Genomic DNA, 24,807 nt, shown 5'->3' with positions numbered 1-24,807 from the left:
ATTCCAACTTCCCACTACTGAGCATCCTGGGAAGTAACAGGTGATGACTCAAGTTCTTGGATCCCTGCCATCTGCATAGAAGACCTAGATGGAGTTCTAGGCTCTTGTTTTTGACCCGGTCCAGCCGGTTATCACAGACATTTGGGGAGTGAACTAGCAAATGGTAGCTCTCTCTGACTGTTTGTTTACCTCTGTCTGTCTGTCATTGTCTGTGTCTGTCTGTGTCTCTCTGCCTTTCATGTTAGTAAGCAAGTGATTTTTTAGGAAGTTCATGGAAGAATGGAACTGAAAGATAATGTACATTTTCCATGAGTTTTTGGTGCCTCCCTAGAATAGGGAGCCTGATAAAGAGATTATTGCATTGATTGGAATGGTGAGGGATTCTGATACTATACACTATGACAATAGTTAAGAGACTGAATGCGAAGAAGTTGCTGTATACATTTAATTTTATAAACATATAACGTTTTAAATTTTGATTTTTCATATTTTGATTATTCACAATCTATAAAATAACCGGCCAGCTTTGTGGCAAAGCATATTAAGTCACTGCATGCAATGTTGGCATCCCATATTGGAATACCAGTTCAAGACCCAGCTACTCTGTATTCTGTGCAGCTCCCTGCTAATGCACCCAAGAAAGCAGCAGATGATGGCCAAGTACCTGATACCCTTGTGAAAGACCAGGGTGCAGTTCCTGGCTCCTGGCTGCTGGTTCCTGGCTCCTGACTTCAGCCTGTCCTAGACCTGGCCATTGTGGTCATTTGGGGAGTGAACCAGCAGATGGAAGATCTCACCCTCATTTGTCTTTCTCTCCCTCTCCCCTCCTTCTCTTCTTCCCTTTTTCTATTACTCCTTCATATAAATAAATAAATAAATAAATAAATATTTTTTTAAAAATAAAATAACCTTGTCAGAGTCAATATAATCATTGGAATATGCATTGTAAACACATGGAGTTTTGTATCAAGTTCTGAAACTTTGCTATATTGTTTAATAACAACCCAATGATTTATAATTAAAAAAGAACTTTCATGACTTTTTATTCTCTGAAATTATTCAAATTTTACTAAATTTTCTAAGGAAGTATCATTATATTATTAGAATTGTATCTATCAGCTACAGTGAATCTGGTTTCTTTGTATTAATATCACATTAACGTGAGAATTGGTGAGTATTGTGTTGTAGTAATTATGCATTTGTGTTGCTCCTGAGAATATAATGTATTAATTAATTCCTAAACTAAAAAATAAAATTTCTCTATTGCAAAGTTTACAATTTACCAGAAATCATCATCATGTTGGCCCCACCAGATGAGATTTATGGATTATAAACCAATAGCTTGAACAGCATCTGTGCCTGTTCTGCTTTATGTATCTCAGCAACCACATTCATTTATTTGAGAAAAAAATGCAGTATATGACTCAAAATTTCAGTAATTGCAGTGGAATAGTTTGATTGATCTCTGCCTACAACATTTTCCATATTGAATTTTGGAAAAAATGTTCAAGATTTCAGCATTTCTTCTGTATTCAGGGAGAAGATGTAAATTTATTTATTTTTTTGACAGGCAGAGTGGACAGTGAGAGAGAGAGAGACAGAGAGAAAGGTCTTCCTTTGCCGTTGGTTCACCCTCCAATGGCCGCCTTGGCCGGCGTGCTGCGGCAGGCGCACTGCGCTGATCCAATGGCAGGAGCCAGGTACTTATCCTGGTCTCCCATGGGGTGCAGGGCCCAAGCACTTGGGCCATCCTCCACTGCACTCCCTGGCCACAGCAGAGAGCTGGCCTGGAAGAGGGGCAACCGGGACAGAATCCGGTGCTCCGACCGGGACTAGAACCCGGTGTGCCGGCGCCGCAAGGCGGGGGATTAACCTAGTGAGCCGCGGTGCCGGCTGTAAATTTATTTTTATACCAAGATGATTAATTAATCTTCTTTTCTCTGTGGAAAATGCCCTGAGTCCTACAATTTATGTTTTAAAAATTTTTTAAGATAGAAAACATTCTAAATTCAGCCTGGTCTATTTCTAAAAGAAACTGATTGATTTAATAATCTTCCTTATTTCTCGTTATAACTTTTATGAGACCCTGTGGTATAAGAACTACAATATTTCATTTCTTAGTATTTCCATGAGACTAGCAAAGGTTTTGCTAAGTGCCATATTACATATATGTCAGAACGATAGAGTAAAACCTAGAAGAGAAAATTGTGTATTAGACCTCTGCAGCTCCACTCTGAATGTTGAAACAGATCATCCTGCCTTTGTTACACAGTTGATTAAGTCCCCATACAAGGAGTTTAAACTTGTATGGAGTCATTGAACTACAAAATTTAAGACGTGGGAGAATAGGCTTCCTTCACTGCAGTGACTGACATATTTTCTAACCCTTTTCCTTGTAGCAAGCATAAATTAATAAGTGCAGAATCTCAAATTCAGTAGGATACATCCTGAATTGGAAGCGAAAATTATGAGATCAAGAATAATTGATATTCCATGTGACCCATTAACACAGGTCTTATTTAATGCAATGTGGTTTAATATTGTGTCTCTTTTAAGCAGGCTAACCTGAATGTAGGCCCCCTTTTTTGCACTTTACAGCAAAACTGAGCAATTCCCTTAACCATCCTGATCAGAGGACCTTGAACTGAGAGCACATGTTTAATGATGCCCGGACTAGCTATTGATTAAACACTGACAATGTTCAGAGGAATTGAGAATCAAAAAGCCTCCCCCATGGCCAGCTCTGCCATGCTCACTTCTTAATAGATGGCAAAGGAGGGTTCTAAATGAGATCTGCTGCCCTGCGCATCCTCAGAACTCCACAGGCAGTGGGATTAATTTCTGCTTTGCAGTCCTTTGGAACTACCACGTCTAAAGTGTCCATCATTCTCCAGAAGTGAATACAGATATTCCTGCTTTTTTATTTTGCTCCTCCTTTCTGAGAAAAAAAAATATGTGAATTTAATGCATACAGCAATATAACTTCAAATGTGGAATGAATTAGAGCTAACTGTTAATTAATATATAAACCACAAAAATAAAGGCACCTGGGGGAATATTTAGGCTGAATAATCATTCCCCAAACCAAGCAAACAAACAACAACAAAATGGCTAAAAGAAATTAAAGAGGACAAAAAGACTTCAAAGACAGGACTAATATTCTTGTCACCATTGCTCTGTTGAGTTGGTTACTACCCAGAGGCTCAGATATTTTTAGGATGCTCTTTGGTCTGAGTAGGAGATTGTGACCCAGAACTGTGAAGTAAGGCTGTTTCTATGCTTAAAAAAATATGATTTCCAATGGAGGAACCACCCAGCTGTTTTACCCTCAACAAACACTGATGGAACACCTGGCGGGTGTCAGGCACATTGCTCGGTGCCTTCCCTTTCAACGTTATTGAATCCCTCCAACAATCTGTGAAATACTCATTACAGTCTTTCTAGAGATGTGAAATCTGAAGCTCAGAGGAATTAAATAAACCCCCCATTATCAAACAATCAGTAAATAGCGAAGAACAAAGTCATGCTGGTAGAAACTGTCAGAGCAAAAATTAAAATCCAGATATTTTCATTAACAGTCTGTTGAGCTAATTACCATATAATACTTTTCTCCATTTAATAATACACACTTAATGAAGGTTCCATGGAAATATCAGATCTTTGTGAATCATTATTTGTTCTTTTTAACTATTTTATTGCTGAGTCTTGCCCTAAATATATCCTTAGAATTAACAAAAAATTGGAAGTACAAAAGTATAAATTATGAAGGAATAGGGCAACCATAACCAAACTTCTTACAGGTAACCATTGCTAATATTTAGGGTTACTTTGTTCCAGTCTTTTGTCTACATTTTTTTCTTTAAAACTGAGACAGTGGTACTTTGTATTATATATTCATATAACATAGCACACACATCATGCCCTTATACACATACAAGCATATACCTCAACAGATATTACTGTAGAACTGTTCGTTAAACCAACTTAATAGTGTTAGATACTTTCTGCTATGTATTTATATTTTAAAAGATTTATTTATTTATTTGAAAGGCAGAATTACAGAGTCAAAGGCAAATAGAGAGAGAGAGAGAGAGAGAGAAAGCTAGAGAGATAGGTCTTCTATCCACTGATTCACTCCCCACATGACCACAATGGGTGGATCTAGGACAATCCAAAACCAGGAACCAGGAACTCTTCCAGGTGTAGGGGCCCAAGCACTTGAGCCATGTTCTGCTGCTTTCCCAGGCCATAGCAGAGAACTGGATCAGAAGTGGAGCAGCAAGGTCTCGAAACAGCGCCCAAACGGGATGCCAGCACTGCAGGCGGCAGCTTTACCTGCTATGCCACAGAGCCAGCCCCTGTATTTATTTTTATAAATATATTTGTCATGGAGCCTTTTTTCCTCTTCCAACACTAATATTTATTTGCTAAGTGATTTTCTGGCATCATATTGCTTTCTTGGAAAAATTTCAATCAGGAGTATTAAAGTAGAAGTTAAAAGAATGAATATTTTAAAATTTTATTTATTTGTTTTCACTTTTAAAAGATTTATTTATTTGAAAGGTATAGCTACAAAGACAGAGAGACAGAGAGAGAGGTTTATTGGTTTACTCCCCAAATGACTGCAGCAACCAGATCTGAGCCAGATCAAAGCCATGAGCCAGGAACTGCATCCTGGGTGACAAGGATCCAATTATTTGGGCCATTATCTGCTTTCCCAAGTGCATTAGCAGGAAGATGAATCAGAAACTGGGACTTGAACCAGCACTCTGATGCAGCATGTTAGATCAAACGCAGTAGCTTAACTCTCTGTGTCACAATGCCAGCACTCATTGTTATTTCAGAGACAGAGAGAGACAATAAAGTGGTGATGAGGAGGATTTTCCATCTACTGGTTCACTTACCAAATGACCACAATGCTCATTTGAGTTCCAGTAGCCAAGAACTCAATCTGGGTCTCCCAGGTGAATGGCAGGGACCCAAGTACTTGAGCTATCATCCATTTCCAAGGATGTGCAGTAGCATGGAGCTTGATTGGAAACAGAGGCAGAAGTTAAACCCAGGTACTCCTGTATTGGATGTGGTCCCAAATAGAAGCTTAACCTGCAGTACCACAACATCTGCACTAATCATTGCTTTTTTCATTATGTTAGATGGGAATTTGGATACTAAGGAATGGACAGATCTTGACTGGAGCTAGAGACAACTGTAACCAATATCATATAACTTAGATGATTTTGCTATTTGTCTACCTATTGTCAAAAGAAAAACTTTAGACAAAATATGACTTAACAGAGTTTATTTAAGTGAAAAACCATTTAGGAATTGGGAAGAACCAAATGGAACTGAAAGTCTCCTTTATAGTGTCATGAACAGGTTGAACACAGAAGCAAAATAAAGTAATTATTGGATGGGCTACATTGAGGCATTTGCCTCTTTTGGGCATTGTTCAATGGGAGGTCCCTGATTATGTAAGCAATCCACTGGTTGGTTGTGTTTGAATGAGCTTTTGTTCATTTTTTCCTTTTGTAAATCAGATATAAGAATCATGTCCAAGTTTCATTTTTTGTACCCAGGAGGTCTGGGTACAGACATATCAGGTTAATGGTCTTTTCTGTTTTTAACACTATTTATTTATAACATCAGTCATCTGTATGATTTTAAGAACTTTTGGACTGGGATGCCTTCCTTCTTCTCTTTGCAGATGAGACTCTTCTCCAGCTCTCTGGATTGTAATAAAATTGAAAGCAGGAGACTCTAAGGGAAAGAGACTCATGTAAGGATTTCAGTCCTTTGCATTCTCTGATCCTCGGGATGCCACCTTGCACAGTCCCTGACACAGCTGGTGCTTGTCAGTGGAACTCATCTCAGGGTCCCAGAGCTAGTGTAGAAGAAACTATTTGGCAGAAAGTACTGGTAAACATATGACTAATGGGATAGATCCAATTCAATTTTGGCTTATTTCTTTCCCAGGAGAATTAAGAAGATGAGGGTTAGTGAAATGACCCACAGTCCATGTTATTGCATCTAGTCTTGATATGGCAACTCATACTCAACATTTTGCTTTACATTTCTAGGTTTCTCTTACCCTAATTTCATGACCAACTGTGTTAGGAAGGGCTCTATGCCAAACAATATCTGAGTTGTGAATACTGAACAGTTAAGGAAGCATGAGAGGGGTGTGGAGGCAGAATTGGGCAGAGCTATGAGTTGAATGGGGATGCTGTTACAACAGGCCTTGACCAAGTCTGTGGGAACCTCAGAGCAAGAATAGCTTTCCGTATTGGTCTCATCATTGAACAAGACATCAAGATTTTATACTCTTGCATTGGACCAGTCATTCCATTTAGGCTGCTGCAGAAGGACGGGTATGACCTTTATTAAAGTGACTCTCTTCAGGTAATGGCACTTATTAGAGAGAACTTCAGCTGAAATTGTCAGAGGCCAACACCAAGAAGCTAAGGAAATGGGCATTTCATTCCTGAAATGGAATTTAGACAACATTATTACATTACAGTGTACATTAGAGTAGCTTAAAATGAAATCTCATTATTATTATAACATTATTTGGAATGTTGATTAATCATAACATTCCTCCTTCGGGAATTGCATACATATATCTTTCTTCTATGTTTCTATGTAGATAATGTTTACTTCATTGTTTTTTTCTTGTTGCATATGTTATGCATATTTCCTGTTTTCTAGTATTTATTTTGAATACTGTATAGCCATGTTTACATTTTGTGAATTATATTTATGTACTATGTTTCTTTGTTCTACTTGAGAATTAATAATCATTTATCTGATGAAAAGAATGCATATTCTGCAACTGTGGGATGAAATGTTCTATAGATACCAATTATGTCTATTTGTACAACAGTGTAGATTAGCTCTATTGTTTCTTTGTTGATTTTTGTCTTCTTGATCTGTCCATAGATGAAAGTAAGGTGTTGAAGACCCAATTAATTCTGTGTTGGACCCTATGTCTCTTTTTTAGAATCATTGTTTTAGGATCTTTTCTTATGTTTTACTTTTTAAAGTTCACAGAACTTTCCTAGGGTATACCATAAGCTAAGCCATAAAACACGTCTCAACAAATTTGTTAAAATTGAAATCATACCTTGTATCTTTTCTGACCACAATGGAATGAAGCTGGAAATTAACAAATTAAGAAAATTTAGAAATTATGCAAACACATGGAAAGTGAACAACATGCTCCTGAATAAACAGTGGGTCATAGGAGAAATCAAAAGAGAAATCAAATAAATTCCTAGAAGATGACAACACAATGTATCACGATGTATGGGATAAAACAAACATAGTATTATCAGGAAAGTTTACTGCAATTAATGCCTACATCAGGAAATTGGAAAAGCATCAAATAAGTGATCCAAGAATACATCTCAAGAATCTAGGAAAACAAGAACAAACTAAACCCAAAGTTACTAGGAGAAAAGAAATAATACATATTAGAGAAGAAATAAACAAAACTGAATCAAAAAAGATACAAAAGAACAGTTAAATGAAGAGTTTAAAAAAAAAAAACTACACAAAATGGATACTCTATTGCCCCAAATAACCAAAAAACAAAGGGGGATAGGGTGGGAAGAAGACCCAAACTAATATAATCAGTGATAAAAACAGTAAATGTTACAGTGGGAAACACAAAATTAAAAGAATCATCAAAAATTACTAGCAAGAGATAACGCCAACAATTTGGAAAATCTAGAAGAAACTGATAGGTTTCTGGACACATGTCATCTACAAAAACTGAATCACAAAGACATAGAAAACCTAAATATACCAAGAACCAAGCAGAGATTGACTCAGTAGTAATAACCATCCTAACAAAGTAAAGCCAAGGGCCAGATAGCTTCACTGAAAAAAAGTGAATTACAATTCTTCTCAAACTATTAAAAAGTCCTCAATGAAATAAATGGGTTTTAACCCTGGTATGCATGTGCAAATCAATAAATGTGATACACCACATTAACAAATTAAATAATAAAACCATATGTTTATTCAACAGATGCAGAGAAAGCATTTGATAAAATATAACATCCTTTCATGATAAAAACCTTAAGCAAACTGAATATAGAAGGAATATACCTCAACACAGTCAAGGCAATATGTGACAAACCCACAGCCTGCATCATATTGAATGAGGAAATTCTCACATTCCCACTGATTTCTGGAACCAGACAAGGATGCCCACTTTCACCATTATGATTCAATATAGCTCTGGAAATGTTAACCACAAGCATTAGACAAGAAAAAGAAATCAAAGAGATACAAATTGGAAAGGAAGAGATCAAATTATCTCTGCAGATGATATGATCCTATGTATGAGAACCAAAGTCTATGTATGAACCAAAGATCCTATGTATGAGAACTCACTAGTGAGTTTGGCAAAGTTGCAAGATATAAAATCAGCCCACAAAAATCAATACCCTTTGCATATACAAACAATGCTTTGACTGAGAAAGAACTTATAAGATCAGTATCATTCACAAGAAGTGAAATGGACACTATGAGAAACAGTGACTTGATCAGCTCTTGTCCTGACGGTCGATGTACAATGTAATACTTTATCCATTTTTGTATTTTTTTGTTCTAGTACTATTGGTTGAACTCTGTAATTAACACACAATTATTCTTAGGTGTTTAAATTTAACTGAAAAGTGATCCCTGTTACGAATTGGAAAACATTATGCTAAGTGAAATAAGCCAATCCCAAAGGGACAAATACCACATGTTCTCCCTGATAGGTGACAACTAACTGAGCACCAAAAAGGAAACCTGTTAAAGTGAAATGAACACTATGAGAAATGGTGACTTGATCATCCCTCTCCCTGATTGTTGATGAACAACTTAATATGTTATCCCTCTTAGTATTTTTTTTTGTTTGTTCTACTTAATACTTTTGGTTAAATGCTGTAATCAATACACAATTCTTCTTAAGTGCTGAAACTTAACTGAAAAGTGATCGCTGTTAAATCTAAGAGTGGGAATAAGAGAGGGAAGAGATGTGCAATTCGGGACATGCTCAAGCTGACTTACCTCAAACGGTAGAGTTAGAAACATACCAGGGGATTCCAATTCAATCCCATCAAGGTGGCATGTACCAATGCCATCTCACTAGTCCCAGTGATCAATTTCTGTTCACAATTGATCATAATGATAGGACTAAGAACCAAAGGGATCACATAAACAAGACTAGTGTCTGCAAATACTAGCTGATAGAATCAAAAAGGGAGAGAACGATCCAACATGGGAAGCGAGATACACAGAGACCCATAGAATGGCAGATGTCCTAAACAGCACTCTGGCCTCATAATCAGCCCTTAAGGCATGCGGATCCGGCCGAAAAGCCCATGAGAGTATTTCAGGCATGCAAAGCCAAGACACTCTGGGGAAAAAAAAAAAAAAAAAACACCTAAATGAAAGATCTCCACAAGTGAGATCCCAGTGGAAAGAACGGGCCATCAAAGGAGGTACCTTTCTCTGAAGGGAGGAGAGAACATCCACTTTGACCATGGCCTTGTCTAAATATGATCAGAGTCGGTGAACTCAGGGGGCTTCCATAGCCTTAGCAGCTCATGACAAGAGCCTAGGGTGGTTACTGATGCCATAAATAAGAGTGTCAATTTGTTAAGTCAACAACAGGAGTCACTGTGCACTTACTCCTCATGTAGGAGCTCTGTCCTTAATGTGCTGTACATTGAGATTTAATGCTATAACTAGTACTCAAACAGTATTTTTCACTTTATGTTTCTGTGTGGGAGCAAACTGTTGAAATCTTTACTTAATGTATGCTAAACTGATCTTCTGTATATAAAGAGAATCGAAAATGAATCTTGATGTGAATGGAAGGGGAGAGGGAGTGGGAAAGGGGAGGGTTGCGGGTGGGAGGGACGTTATGGGGGGGAAGCCATTGTAATCCATAAGCTGTACTTTGGAAATTTATATTCATTAAATAAAAGTTTAAAAATATATTTTTTTTCTATACAAAAATAATAATTTAAATGCCTTAAGATAAATTCAACCAAGGATGTGAACTTTCTCTACAATGAAAATTATAAAACAATAAAGAATAGAAGACACACACAAAGATAATTAGGAAGATCTTCCATTTTCATGGCTTGGAAGAATTATTAGCAACAAACTTTACATAGTATCCCAAGTGATTTATAGATTCAGTGTGATCCCAATCAAAATATCAAAGACATTCTTCTCAGATCTGGGGAAAAACATGACCCTAAAATTCATATGGAATCACAAGATGCCCCAGATAGCTAAAGCAATCTTAAACAATAAAAATAAAGCTGGAGGCATCATAATACCTGATTTAAGACATATTACGGGGCAGTTACAATCAGAACAGCTGGCATATTAACAGACATGTGCACCAATGGAATAGATTAGAGAACCCAGAAAATAAACCATGCATCTATAACCAACTAATCTTTGACAAGTGAGCTAAAATTACTCTTCAACGAATGTTTTTGGGAAAACTGGATCTTTGCATCCAGAAATATGAAGCAGGACCCCTATGCTCTTTACAAAAGTCAACTCACAATTGTTCAAGGATCTAAATTTAAGACTTAAAACATTCAAACTACTAGAAGAAAACATGGGAGAAACACAGTAAGACATTGGCAGTGGCAACGTCTTCTTGGATAAGACCCCAGAAGCTCAGGCAACCAACAGGATGGGAGTAGATATTTGCAAACTCTATATCTGAAAAGGGATTAATATCCAGGATATAACAAAAAAAAAACCCAGTTAAGAAATTTTCTAAGGATAGCAACAGGTATTTTTCAAAGAATGAAATACAAATGGCCAACAGACACATGTAAATATGTTCAGAATCACAAGCCATCAAGGAAATGCAAATAAAAAGCCACAATGAGGTTTCACTTCACCCCAGTTAGAATGACTGTTATCCAAACGTAAAAAAAAAAATCACAAATGCTTGTTAGGATGTGGGGGAAAAGGTACCATAATACAATATTGATGGACATGTAAAGTAATACAGCCATAATGGAAGACAATATAGAGATTCCTCAGAAATCTGAAAATAGATTTACCATATGACCCAACCATTCCATTCCAAAGGAAATAAAATCAGCATATGAAAGAATTTTCTGTACTACATGTTTATTGCAGTTCAATTAGCAATAGTTAAGATACATAATGGGCCAGCGCCGCGGTTCACTAGGCTAATCCTCTGCCTTGCAGCGCTGGCGCACTGGGTTCTAGTCCTGTTCGGTGCTCCGGATTCTGTCCCGGCTGCCCCTCTTCCAGGCCAGCTCTCTGCTGTGGCCAGGGAGTGCAGTGGAGGATGGCCCAAGTGCTTGGGCCCTGCACCCCATGGGAGACCAGGAGAAGTACCTGGCTCCTGCCATCAGATCAGCGCGGTGCGCCGGCCGCAGCAGCCATTGGAGGGTGAACCAATGGCAAAGGAAGACTTTTCTCTCTGTCTCTCTCTCTCACTGTCCACTCTGCCTGTCAAAATAAATAAATAAATAAATAAATAAAAAATAAAAAAGATATATAATGAACCCAGATGTTCATCAACTGAATATGGGATAAATAAATTGTGGTGTATATATATAAACAAGATGGAATACTTCTGAGCTGTATAAAAGAATGAAATCCTGTCTTTCACAACAAAATGATTGCAACTGGAAACCATTATGGTGAAATAAGTCAGTCCAAAAAAGACAAGTATTATTTGTTTTCCTGACTTGTGGTAGCTAATACACAGAGTACAAAAAATGTAATATATATAAATGGAATTGACATTTTGAGATTTGGTTTTTGTTTATAGCCCACGTCTATGCTCTTGAGGAATAGTGGTTTTGTATTTACTACTTGTTGAATTCTTTATTTAGTAGAGGGTTAAGCAAATTTAAAGTATCCAAATCTGAAAGGAAGGAAAAAGAAGGGTGTGAGTGAGGGAGAGAGAGTAGGTAATGTGGGAAATATCATTATTCTCTTAAAACTGTATATATGAAATATATCAAATTTGTTCCTTTTGTATAAATAAGGAATTTTTAAAATAATAATGATAAAGAACACTTTTCTGGCTTGTAGAAAAATGCTTACAGATAATTTTTTAGTACTTCCATAGTTTTAGTTTGCTAGATTTAAGTGTTTGACCTATTTGGAATTTATTTTGGTAAGGAATTAAATTATATGTATAGCTGTATGCTTTCCTCAACAATTTTTCCAGCACCTTTTTTTAATGCTCAAAATTCTAATTCAGTATGCTTATGCCTCCTATGTAAAATAAAGGATACATTAAAAAGGTTATAAAAATGAAGCTTATTTTGTTGTAAAATTCTTTATAAATTCATGCAGTTTTTTTTTCATAATATACATTTTTCATGAATCATGAAAAACTTTTTTGTACCAAGAAAATTAAGCACATATTTTTAAAACATTTTTAATTTGTATATTTGTAGGGGGGAGAGAGAGAGAGAGAGGGAGAGAGAGAGAGAGAGAAAGGAGACCAGACCAACTCCAGCCATCTAGCAGTTCACTCCTCAGATGCCTTTAACAGCTAGAGATGGGCTGAGGCTGAAACCAGGAGCTGGGAACTCTGTCTAGCTATACCACATGAGTGGCAGGATCCCAGCTACTTGAGTCTTCACCACTGTCCCTAGAGTGTGCATTGGCAGGAAACTGAAGTCAGAAGCTGGCTGCAAGTAACAGACCCACTGTGATAGGGTATGTGGGAGTCTGAACCAGCATCTTAACCTCCACGCCAAATGCTTGCCCCCAAATTCATATTTTTAATTTTATTTTCCTATGAGCTTTATGGAGTACCATTGCATTAAATTCTTCAATAAAGCATATTTTGTCTGTGCAGTCTACTCATCAGTTAACCTCTTTATATGTATATAAAAAACGCATTGCCCAAATTACTTTAGTTTTATAGTGTGCATTACTCTTCAGTTGAGCTCATTCAACAGAGTGATCAGATTATCAGTCCAGCAGTAGATGATTAAGGTAATCTTAGACCTTTCAACTCCATACCTTTTTTGCTTTATATCTTCACTTGTGAATATTTGACTCATACACTTTGCCTTTTGACAAATATTAATTGTGGTTTGGAAGCATCACATTCTTGTCTTCCTTTTTGCCTTCTTTGATTCCCTTGTAGATTGTCAATTTTTTAAAACAATCATTGAGTCTCATGTGTCTTTTAAAATTCCTTTTATTTTCTATTCCGGACCTCAGCAGCTGATATAATAATATAAATATTTACCAAATGTTGAATGAATAAGATTGCCATTCCTTTCTGTGTTATCTCCTTTCCTCTTGATGTGTATCTATTTTAAAAATCATGACTAGGGGCTGGCGCCGCGGCTCACTAGGCTAATCCTCCGCCTTGCGGCACCAGCACATCGGGTTCTAGTCCCAGTCGGGGCGCCGGATTCTGTTCTGGTTGCCCCTCTTCCAGGCCAGCTCTCTGCTGTGGCCAGGGAGTGCAGTGGAGGATGGCCCAAGTGCTTGGGCCCTGCACCCCATGGGAGACCAGGAGAAGTACCTGGCTCCTGCCATCAGATCAGCGTGGTGCGCCGGCCGCAGCACGCTGGCTGCGGCGGCCATTGGAGGGTGAACCAACGGCAAAGGAAGACCTTTCTCTCTGTCTCTCTCTCTCTCACTGTCCACTCTGCCTGTCCAAAAAAAAAAAAAAAAATCATGACTAGGATACCTCAAAATGTGGTGAGAAAATATGAACAAAAATGTTACATTGAAATATATAGAGATAACATATAGATCCATACTTTTCATTCTTTTTTAAAATAGAAATCACTCATAAGGTTGGCAATATTTAAATATTATATTGCTAATCATTCATGAAGTACATGTGCTAAATGACTTATAGGAAAGTATACTACCTATATATTATTTAGGCTGGATTAATTTTTAGGGATTTTATAGTGGCTAACTTTCAAGAGTTCCAAAAACAGTGGAAATTTTTGGAATCTCTTGAATGAGCAAGTTAGATAATTATTGCTTTTGTTAATTTGGTTTTTAACCATGCAATACATTTACTGAGTGAAGGCCCAGCTATACAATTAATAGAGATGAGTACAAAAATGGAAAGACAGGGTCTTTGTTTAAAAAGTATTCAGTTTTTCAAGGTAATGATAGCAAAGCATTCAACCAATTGTAAGTCCTTTTGAGACTGTATAGGTCGAATAGCCATGAAGCTGACCCATGACACCACAACTTGTCCGTTATGCTGGGCAGTGGTGTTTTATCAGAGAGGAACCTGATAGGGTTACAGCCCTTATGGAATTCACAGATGCAAAATGGATGAAAACAGAAATGACAATTGATAGCCTTGAATGGTTCTTTATTATCTTCTCTAATTTATAATTGGTTTCATAAATTATTTCACTCTCATTCTCAACCTCCAACATAAGTTTTCAACTGCTGTGTCCTTGGATAATCAATTAGTAGAATTTGTTAAATGAAGACTGTTTGCAGGGCCCTCTACTGTAAATGAGGTGAAGATAAAATAATATTAGAGACTTATTTTTATCATTAAAAATATTCCCAATAATGCAGTTTAAAGGCCATTTGTGGAGGGTAGTCTCATATGCACAGTGGACACGCATGGGCAGTGGTTTGTAGCTGCAGCTCGAAATTTTTCTCTCATTACTCTGACTTCCTGGAAGGATATTGTCCTCCAAATGTGAGAAGCATTGTCACTAAGGAAGAAACACATTTTGTTAGAATGAAAATGCTGTAGATAACAATTTTTATATTTGGTTTTGAGTTGGGGACAAAACTGTGCATGATAGTTTTTTGTGGCAGAGGGGGATAATATCTACATATATTATCCAAAGATCCTCAGGAGCAGGTAGGAAACAGACAGAAATATATTCTCTTTAGCAAAAATTGATTCCTCAGCATGCTAGTTACGTCCAAGCAAGAACAGGATTTTTTTTTTTTTTTTGACATCTGTTTTATTTTGTTTCGTTCCTCTTCTAGCGTTCAAGCTGTCAGCTCTTGCTCTGTTAACAACAGGGCCCATAGCTGACATATATTCAGATCACTGATGAACACTAGAGGACTGGTGCCTTCCACACCACCAGCTGAAGTGAGATGGCAGACACTGTGTATGGAAGTCACAGTGCGGACATGTTACCCACTGCAAAGGGACAGCACACTGACAGCAATAAAACTTTTCCCAGCACTGTGTGCCATTTTACAAGATCATATGGTTGGAACAATAGTTTTTTTTTTTATTCCTGAAATCTACTTCACACATTGCTTTTCATAAATAACTGTTGCTTTTTTGTCTCTGAAACCATTTGTGGCTCTAGGTTTGTATTCACTCTCTTTTGGAGGAGGGTAGTCAGCTTTAGTAGTGTGATTCATGGTGGTGCTCTGTGTGATAGATTTCAAGAATTCATAGTTACATCCAGTATCACATAGAATTTATGAAAAATCCCAAAGTTTGCTGGAAATGGCTTCAAAACAAAAACTAAGCTGGGTGGGCAAGGGTTTTTATTCTCCACTATTTATTTTGTTACTATAGTCTCAATAGAGAAACTGTATACATTCATAAAAGTGGTTCAATAAAAAGAATGACTTCTCACCTTTTTTTTATTTACTTAATGAAAATTTTCTTAAAAGACTTAGAATTCTGGCATGTCAACTCCTCAGTAGAGACAACAGCCTTAGCCATTATCCCATCATACTCATCTGCCTCCCAATGACACCTCCAAACTGATAATTATATTTTTAGTATGTAAATATGTTTTTCATGGTCCAAAGTAAAATATAAATAAAACTGTCCCTTAAAATGTTAGTATCCTGATTTATCTCTAGCATGCAATCTAAATATAAACAGTGTGCTTGCTATTAAAAATGCAGCTTCAAGACTATACTGCATTTTGAAAAGACTGGGTTTTTGTCCCCCTGTACCTCTTATATATAGAAATTCTTGGACTACCACTCTTCATGCCTCTTGTGGTTCCAACTTTCTTTCTCAAGTTAAATCTTTCAGGTTTTTTATGTCCCCTCCTAACTTCCCAACATTTTCTCCTTGTCTGGTCTAATCCATGTGTCTTAACCTGACTGCACTGCTGTCGTCCCATGTCCCCTGGGCCGTGGTTCTTTGTCACTGTTCTTCCCTCCTTCCACCTCCTCACTATCAAAGATGCAGCCTGAAAATGCTAGGGGTTCCTGGACTAGAAATCTTCCTTAGGCCCCTTGAAAGAGAATGACAGTTTTTCAAGCAACCTAGGATTTACTTTCCTCTGAAGAAAATAGAGGGTCACTGGGACTGAGTTTACCACTGCAAAGTGGTGGGGTAAAGTAAGTATCCTGGTTATATGCTAAAGGAAAATAATACCCTCACTATTATAATGAAGTTGATAAAAATATTGTCCTTTGCAGTGAATCTTAGGCAAGTTTTATCTAAGCAACCACATATATTTTGAGTTGTGTATCACTCTGCTACAGCCATTCAATGTAACTGATGGAAAGCAGCAGAAGCCAATTTCCTGAGCAAAACCCCAGGTGGGACTGAATTTACATGACTGAAGTACAAATTCATAATTTCATTGTGGGTAATGCCCATCACCTATAAAATTTGCAGTTCACCTTACATTAATAATAACTGTGTTTTTGGAAAGAATTGGGAAAAATAAAATTCATAGCATATTAAGATTTCTTGCTTTCAGAATTATGTGGATAACTAAGACAATGTATTTCATAGTGCAAACTTCTCAAGATTTTGCTAAACTAAGGGATGGACATTTGGTGCAAATGGTTAAGCTGCCACTTGGGATGCCTGCATCCCATGTCTGTCTGAGTTCAAGTCCTGGCTCAGCTCCTGCTTCCTGCTCATACACATCCCTGTGCTGCAGCACGTAATGGCTCAAGTAGTTGGGTTCCTGCCACTCACCTGGGAGGCCAGTTTGAGTTCCAACCTGGCTTTTGGGAAGTGAACCACTGGATTGGAGATCTCTCTGTGTCTCTCTGCCTTTCAAATAAATAAGTAAACATTTTTTATATAAAAAGACTTTGCTACCCTTGGGATGAAATCAGATGGACAGAATCATTTCCTGCTGGTATCCTGGTACACTTAGCAGGAGATTCCCATAGTCTCAAAGGAGAGTATCTTCCAGCCCAGGCTGACGTTAGCAATTAACTTCGCTTAGTGTTGATGTATGCAGATTCTGTTGCTAGTCATCTAATCTTGATCCAACAAAATCTGAGAAAGACTTTTTTCATTTGTTAACAAACTTCAGTGTATCACCTTCTTTTAGTCTGGCAATGAACACGAGTGATTTCTCTGCCAGTAGGAAGGTATTCATTATAAATTTAATTGAAAGGCTAGTTCAGCTGTTAGCTAAAATTTTGTTCTTACACTTCTCTTCCTCGAAGTCAGTCATCACGGAACACTGAATAAAAGTAGACAGGAGCGCGTGACTGTTTTCCAACATCTGCCTTAGATCATCTTAGCAGATTTAATAGTTTTATCTTAATTTAATATTTTGGACTTTGCTGTTACATATCTTTTTTTTACTATCAAGATGTATTGAAAATATTTGGATCATATTCACTTTCGCTTCCAGTTATAAAGTGATTGAGATTTCACTGATTTATCTTTTTTAATAAAAGTATGAATTCATGAATTATGCCAAGAAGTTGGCTTTAGAAAATGTTCAGCCCTCTGAGATGAATCATGGTTCACCCTAAATAGTATCCAAAACCACCCTGAAAAACCATTGTGTCAGAGAGAAAGACATTTGCGGTGCCCACAGACACAGGTCTGTGATTTTGCTGACACTGTGTCACTGCCCATGGAAGTGAAGAAAGTGCAGCAAGGATATAATGAAAAGTATGAGTCTTAAAGTCCAGAGGTGATTTATTCTCAATTTGGCATCATAAAGCACAAAAAATTAAGGTTAAATATAAATAAGAAAACCAGCACCAGAGCTGTGGAGCCACCTTTTGGTGGCAGCATTAAAGAAATGAGTGTAAAATTCCCGTCAACACAATCCAGTCCACAAAAACACTAGTGGAAGAGAATGTGCATGAGACTTGTCTGCTTCACTCGCAGAGGAGTTGCAGCTTTGCATGGAGTCAGGCAGTCCATCTGCTCATCACTGGAAGTGCGGGATGAAGCAGAGGAAGGGAAGGGTGATGCTGACCTCTCCTTTTTCTAGATCTCAAGCGTATTCTGTGTTATCTGTTACTGATTTATGCTTTCATTGTGCCTCAGTTCCTCCTTATAAACTTGTCCTGACATGCTGTCAATGTACTACAAATAAGAAACTACAGAAATCTCCGAGCAGACAGGAGATGGAGAGAAAGAGATGGAGGCTGGGATCAGAAGAATGAAATAAAGAAAAGGGCTGTCCTGACTGGCTGGCCTTCTCCTGGCACTGGCACAGACCACAGGGACAGGACCACAAGGAAGAGGGCCACTTCCAGTGTCTGTAACATGCGTTCAGGACCCAGCGGGTGCTCCCCAAGCCCTGACATACAACACCCCACTCTGCCCCATGCTGATCCATGAACTCTTCAAATAACTTTTTCCCATGCATGCATTCATCCAAGCTGTAATTTATACCAGATCTATCTGAATCCCTTTCATGATGCTATCAGTTTTTCCTTTTCCTTTTATTTTCTTTCTTTTTTTAACTTTTATTTAATGAATATAAATTTCCAAAGTACAGCTTATGGATTACAATGGCTTCCCCCCCATAACGTCCCTCCCACCCGCAACCCTCCCCTTTCCCACTCCCTCTCCCCTCCATTCACATCAAGATTCATTTTCGATTCTCTTTATATACAGAAGATCAGTTTAGCATACATTAAGTAAAGATTTCAACAGTTTGCACCCAGATAGAAACACAAAGTGAAAAATACTATTTGAGTACTAGTTATAGCATTAAATCTCAATGTACAGCACACTAAGGACAGAGCTCCTACATGAGGAGTAAGTGCACAGTGACTCCTGTTGTTGACTTAACAAATTGACACTCTTGTTTATGGCCTCAGTAATCACCCTAGGCTCTTGTCATGAACTGCCAAGGCTATGGAAGCCTTTTGAGTTCACCGACTCTGATAATATTTATACAAGGTCGTAGTCAAAATGGATGGCAGGAATACGATTACTTTTGCTGTCAATTCAGCCTCCCAGTGTCTACATTAGCAGGAAGCTGGAGTCAGGAACTGGAGCAAGGTATCCAATTCTGACACTCCAATGTAGGACAAGGGCATCTTAACAGTTAGGCCACATGCCCACCCTAAGATTCCACTTATAACTTTTTAATATATCAGAGTTCACAGATTTCATTTATTAAAATGCTTACTATATGAAAAGATTTGAAACCAAGTAACCCAGTCCTACATCTGAAATTTACAAGCAGAAAAAAAAAATTAGGTTTCCATGACACTAAATGACTCATTGTAACTCATTCATTCATTCATTCATCAAAATTTTTTTTTTTTGACAGGCAGAGTGGACAGTGAGAGAGAGAGAGACAGAGAGAAAGGTCTTCCTTTGCCGTTGGTTCACCCTCCAATGGCCGCCGCGGCCAGCGCACTGCGGCCGGCGCACCGCGCTGATCCGATGGCAGGAGCCAGGAGCCAGGTGCTTTTCCTGGTCTCCCATGGGGTGCAGGGCCCAAGCACCTGGGCCATCCTCCACTGCACTCCCTGGCCACAGCAGAGGGCTGGCCTGGAAGAGGGGCAACCGGGACAGAATCCGGCGCCCCGACCGGGACTAGAACCCGGTGTGCCGGCGCCGCTAGGCGGAGGATTAGCCTAGTGAGCCGCGGCGCCGGCCCTCATTCATCAAAATTTAGTGAGCACCTACAATGCTCCAGGGACTGAAGTATGAATCAGAAGTATCATGATGAAAAATACCACACAGTCAAACAGAAGAGAAAGGAATTGATCATAGCCATCATACAATGGAGTATATAAATGCAAAATAAAATTTTGAAGAATTTACCAATCTTGAATCCAGAGGATTTTCATTGGGAGATCTTTCCAAAACTGTGTCCTCCTATCTTCTGCCATGAGATCCTGAAATGGCTTCTGAAACTGAACTTACAGTAAAAATAGCCTGAACGAAAGCACAATTAAATTAATCACTTTAATCAGGACCATGGTATGAGTATCTAATGCAAGGTAAAAATCAGTATATTTCCAGGTCTTTAGAAAACAGTTATTCTGTACTTCAGTAGTACTAGTCTTAATGTGAAATTGCAACTTTTGTGTTTTCAGCAGATATTGACTTCGGGTCCTAATGTCGTCAACCACAAATCCTATCACTTTATATTGAATACATGGAGTCTCCCTCCACATCTCTCTCTCTCCCTGTGGTCTTTTTGGTGTCATTAGCATCTCTTGCCTCAGGAACTATTGACATACTGATGACAGAGACTTCTAATAAAACCCTTTTAACTTTGTCATGAATCAATGTATGCCTTGCATTTTATTTATTGTTTTGGCTTTACACACTCTATTATAAAAGCAATTCATGTTCTTTGAAGGAAGTTTGCAAAAAATTGATAATAAAATACTACAAAATAATAGAGCCACCCATTATGCCACCTGTGAAAATAACAATTATTAGCATATTGTGTGTGTGTTTTCAATTATTTTACTTGCATTTTAAAAACAGGATTACACTTCAGTCTCACAACTGACTTTATTAAAATGTTCACACAATGTTCAAAATTACTGTCTAATTTTCTACTATATGATTGCAGTAATGGCATTATAGTAACTGTATATTTATTTAGAATTTTCTTTATGCTAGTCACTACTGTGAAGTACATTGATATGCATTGTCTCATCTAAATTTCACAACTATATAAGATACATACTGTTACTACCACATTTCATAAAAGAGGAAATAGATCACAGTAGAGGTTCAATGATTGATCCAACTCTTTACAGCAGGGAAGTGATAGGTCCCAGGGACAGTAGCACTGGAACCCAGGGTATTTTAAAGTTGATTGTATAATACATAGTCTGCTGTTGTTTTTATAATCACAGGATGACAATTTCCTAATGTTGGGTACTTAAATCTGTACATTTTCATTATTTTAAATAGAATTATAGTGAATATTCTCATAAGTAAATCTTTGTTCCCATACATGCTAACTTCTCTAAAATCAATCTCACTGATTAAAATTATAGGGTCCAAGGATTACTTACACTACTTATGGCATCAAATGTTTATGCAAACTTAAATCTAAAGGCAACCCACTCAAATAAACACACTGGTAATAATAGAACAGTAAATTCAAATATTTCTATGATTTCTGGAAAATTGTTTCACCAGTCTATCTTGTGAGAAACAAGATTAGTATTATTTTATTGGTGGAGAGTTATGAGATATTCTGGAAGTCTAAAAGATGATTCATAAGAATTCAAATTTGACAAATCTTTAAGAGGCAGATTTTGGAAAAATTCTGTTTTAAGATTCATTTTCTTTATTTTAAAGGCACAGTGACAAAGAGAGAAAGGAGAGACGGGGAGAAAAAGATCTTCCACCCACTGGTTCACTTCCCAGACTGCTGCAAGGCTCGGGGTTGGAGTCACAAATTACGTTTGGGTCTTTCATGTGGGTGGTAGGAGCTGAAGCTCTTGGGCCATCGTCCACTGTTTTCCCAGATACATTAGCAAGGTGCTGGATCAGAAGCAGAGCAGCTGGGATTAAAACCAGTGTTCAAAGGTTGGATACTGCTGTTGCAAACAGCAGCTTAATCTGCTGTGCCACAACTGTAGCCCCAATTGCTTGAAAATGTTTTAAGGGAAAAACTGATACCTAGAATGGTGCCTTGAATACATAATAGCCTTTCAACAGGGGCTTGCTGATAGAACAGTCCAGAGCTGGAAAGTATCCTGCATTTCCTATTTTTGAGATATTTGAAGTAAGGAAATTTTCTCCTGAAACCTTTGATAATTACAGAGATCATGCAGAAGCAGAATAAATGGCATGTTGGAGTGTTAAGGTCAAATGGTCTTCATTGACCTATTGTACCTTTTGCAAGTACCTAAATGAATTATATCTACCATTGTTTTAATAAAATTTCCTAGCTTGGCTGTTTTCAATATTAGTGTATCTGGAAATACCTTTTATACATAGAAATTATTGATGGCACTTGTTAAGCTGCAATAACACTTTAGAAACAATTTGACCTTTTTGTACTTCACCATTTTCCAAGCCAAAAATTAAAGGATCTGTCATTTCTGTATATGTGCCCTAAAATTTGACTTTTCTTAAAAAATCTACCTCCCAAGTTGCAAACCAGTACTTCAACATACCTTCTCTACCTTTAAAAGAACAACTATATAATTTCCATATTTAGGAAAGGCTAAACAATGGAGATTCATTTTCATTGTTTTTCTCATTTTGAAGCGAACTGGTGTTATCAAATTCTTTCTAAATCACTATTGTATGTTCCTTACCTCAACAATCCACCCAGTGTATCTCGCCTCCCTAAACAAAAATTGCTCACAACATGGGGAATGACTCCAACTGTGTCCTTGGGGTCTGTGCTACACACGTAGCCGATTTAAATGACTGGTCTCCAGCACCCCTGCTGGAGTTGTCCTCAGCCTTCCACCTTCCTATGACTTGACCCATAATTGTGGGTTGGACATACAATTCTAGGACCTGTTTTTTCTCATTGATGTCACTGGGTTATTAGACAAGCAGTACGACCTGGTGGTATAATAGTACAAAACATTATGGCATCAGATAGAACCAGTTAAAGTCTCAGTTCCCTCTAGCTCACAGTATGATGTTCATCAGTTATTTAAATTCACTGATACTTACTTTTCTCATCTGAGATTTAAGGATATTTGTACATCTGCCATAATATTGTGAGGGAAGAATAAATACAATAATGCATTTAAGGAGCTTAGTAAGAAGCCCATCTCATGATAAATTGCCTGAAACCTAAAACACAGAGGAGTACATTTTGTGCTTAGAGTGACAAAACTGTTTTGGCAAAGTCAGGATTGGAAGCCAGACACTCGTGCCACCAGATCCTGTGCTCCGAAGTCGTGTTCACTATCCGTAACAGATCCCTGGGGTGCTCCTTGCTGGATCGCAACGCCTGCTTGCCGAGCTTTAAGGATCAGTTCCAGCGTGTGCTTCACCTTTCCTGCAGTGCCATTTCCCCCATCTCCATGGGAATCAAAGCCCCACTTAACCTTTAACTCTTGTGTCCTCTTCATTCTCTTCATCTCTCTTTGTTATGTCTCCTTATCACCTGTGTTTCTGATGGTCTCATGAACTGGGTTCTCTTCTTTTTATTATTTGTCTGTAAGCTCTGGTGTCTGTAGCTATCATAGACAGTCTGGCCTTTCTTCCTCCCCAGTAGAGCAGGGGGTTAGGACATAGGCTCATAGGCCAGACTATCTGAGTGTGAAGTACTGTTTCCACAAATCCAGTTCTATCGCTTAGCTTGGATACCTTGAAGGCAGTTTCCATCTCAGATTCCTTATATTTGAGATGGAGATTAAAATCATACCTACCTTGTAGAGTTGTTGTGAAGATTATATGAATGAATGTATGTGAAGCACTTATAAATGTATCTGAAACAGTGGCCAGTGTTTTGGTACATCTGGTTAAGCTACCCCTTATGACATAGGCATCTGGTTAAACCACCCTTTATGACATAGGCTGATCCATTTCTCATCCAGCTGTCTGCTAATGTGCCTGGAAGAACAGCAGCAGAATTCTCAAGTACTTGGACCCCTGCCACCCATATGGGAAACTGAGATGAAGTATCAGACTCCTGGCTTTGGTCTGGCCATTTGAGGAGTGAACCAACAGATGGAAACTCTCTTTCACTCTTGGTCTCTCCTGCTTTCACTGTCACTGCCTTTGAAATAAATAAAATCAATCTAAGAAGTATATATATATATTTTTTACATATATCTGGAGCATATTCATGATAAACATGATATAAATATTATCAGTGAATACTAAAATTATCATTATTTCTTAAATAATTCCAAATATATTCAGAGTTCACCTCTATTTACTATTTTTCTATCCAAGAAATGGATCTTGCATTCATAATGTACTGAACACAGATGTGTGAAGTATCTGAAACCATGCTTAGCAGAGGGAAATACTCATAAAATACTAGCCCTTTTTATTGCCTCTCAGCCTATCAGCACTCAATCCAGTTTGCTCTTCACACATTTTTCTTGGAAGAATTTTGAGACCTCCTTTTTCTTCTAGTTCTATTCTTTCTCTAATTCTTGATCTTCTCCTATATTTCTTCCTATATATATATATAATGTGTGTGTGTGTGTGTGTGTGTTATTCATCTCCCCACACAGTGTAAGCTCTTTTAAGGGAAGTGAGAATATCTTATTTTTCTCTTTTCCAGTGTCTTATAAATAATAGGAATTTAGTAAATGTTTATTGAAGTTAGTAATTGTCTTGATTTTTAAAGTCCTCATTCCTTATAAAAAACACTGCTTATGTGCTTACAGACTTTTAAATTACTGGAAAGACAAAAAGAGACCTCCTACTCACTGGTTTCCTCCCCTAAGGCCTCCAACAGCTGGGGTTGAGAACTCAATCCAAGTCTTCCATATAGGTGGCTGGATGCTGCCTCCTGGGTATGTATCAGTAGGAAACTGGAATGGAAGCAAAGGTGACCCAGGAGTCAAATCCAGGCATTTTGATATGAAGTGTGGGTATTCCAAGTAGCATCCTGACTGCTGCATCTAATGCCCACCCCAAGATCTCTCTCTCCGATACTAGCTCATTATTCTTTT

General features: G+C 37.8%; 1 protein-coding gene and 1 long non-coding RNA gene across 6 annotated transcripts in view; one reads left to right on the top strand and one right to left on the bottom strand.

Moving 5' to 3' along the window:
- The window catches only part of LOC108175368 (EGF-like and EMI domain-containing protein 1), a 707,491-nt gene that overhangs the window by 527,887 nt on the left and 154,797 nt on the right, over positions 1-24,807 (top strand). The gene's annotated exons all lie outside the window — the stretch shown is intronic.
- LOC127482897 (uncharacterized) lies at positions 13,901-23,645 on the bottom strand. Of its 2 annotated transcripts, none has more exons than XR_007908795.2 (3): positions 23,548-23,645; positions 20,003-20,116; positions 13,901-14,732 (listed from the first exon to the last, which is right to left on the bottom strand). It is a non-coding gene; the product is annotated as an uncharacterized lncRNA (long non-coding RNA). The 2 variants fall into 2 exon arrangements; XR_007908796.2 differs by having other exon boundaries at positions 22,474-23,612.

The sequence above is a fragment of the Oryctolagus cuniculus genome, chromosome 4 (assembly GCF_964237555.1).
Source record: "Oryctolagus cuniculus chromosome 4, mOryCun1.1, whole genome shotgun sequence".
Classification (NCBI taxonomy): Eukaryota; Metazoa; Chordata; class Mammalia; order Lagomorpha; family Leporidae; genus Oryctolagus; species Oryctolagus cuniculus.
The sequence above is the reverse complement of the archived record's forward strand: the minus strand, read 5'-3'. Positions and strand labels throughout refer to the sequence as shown.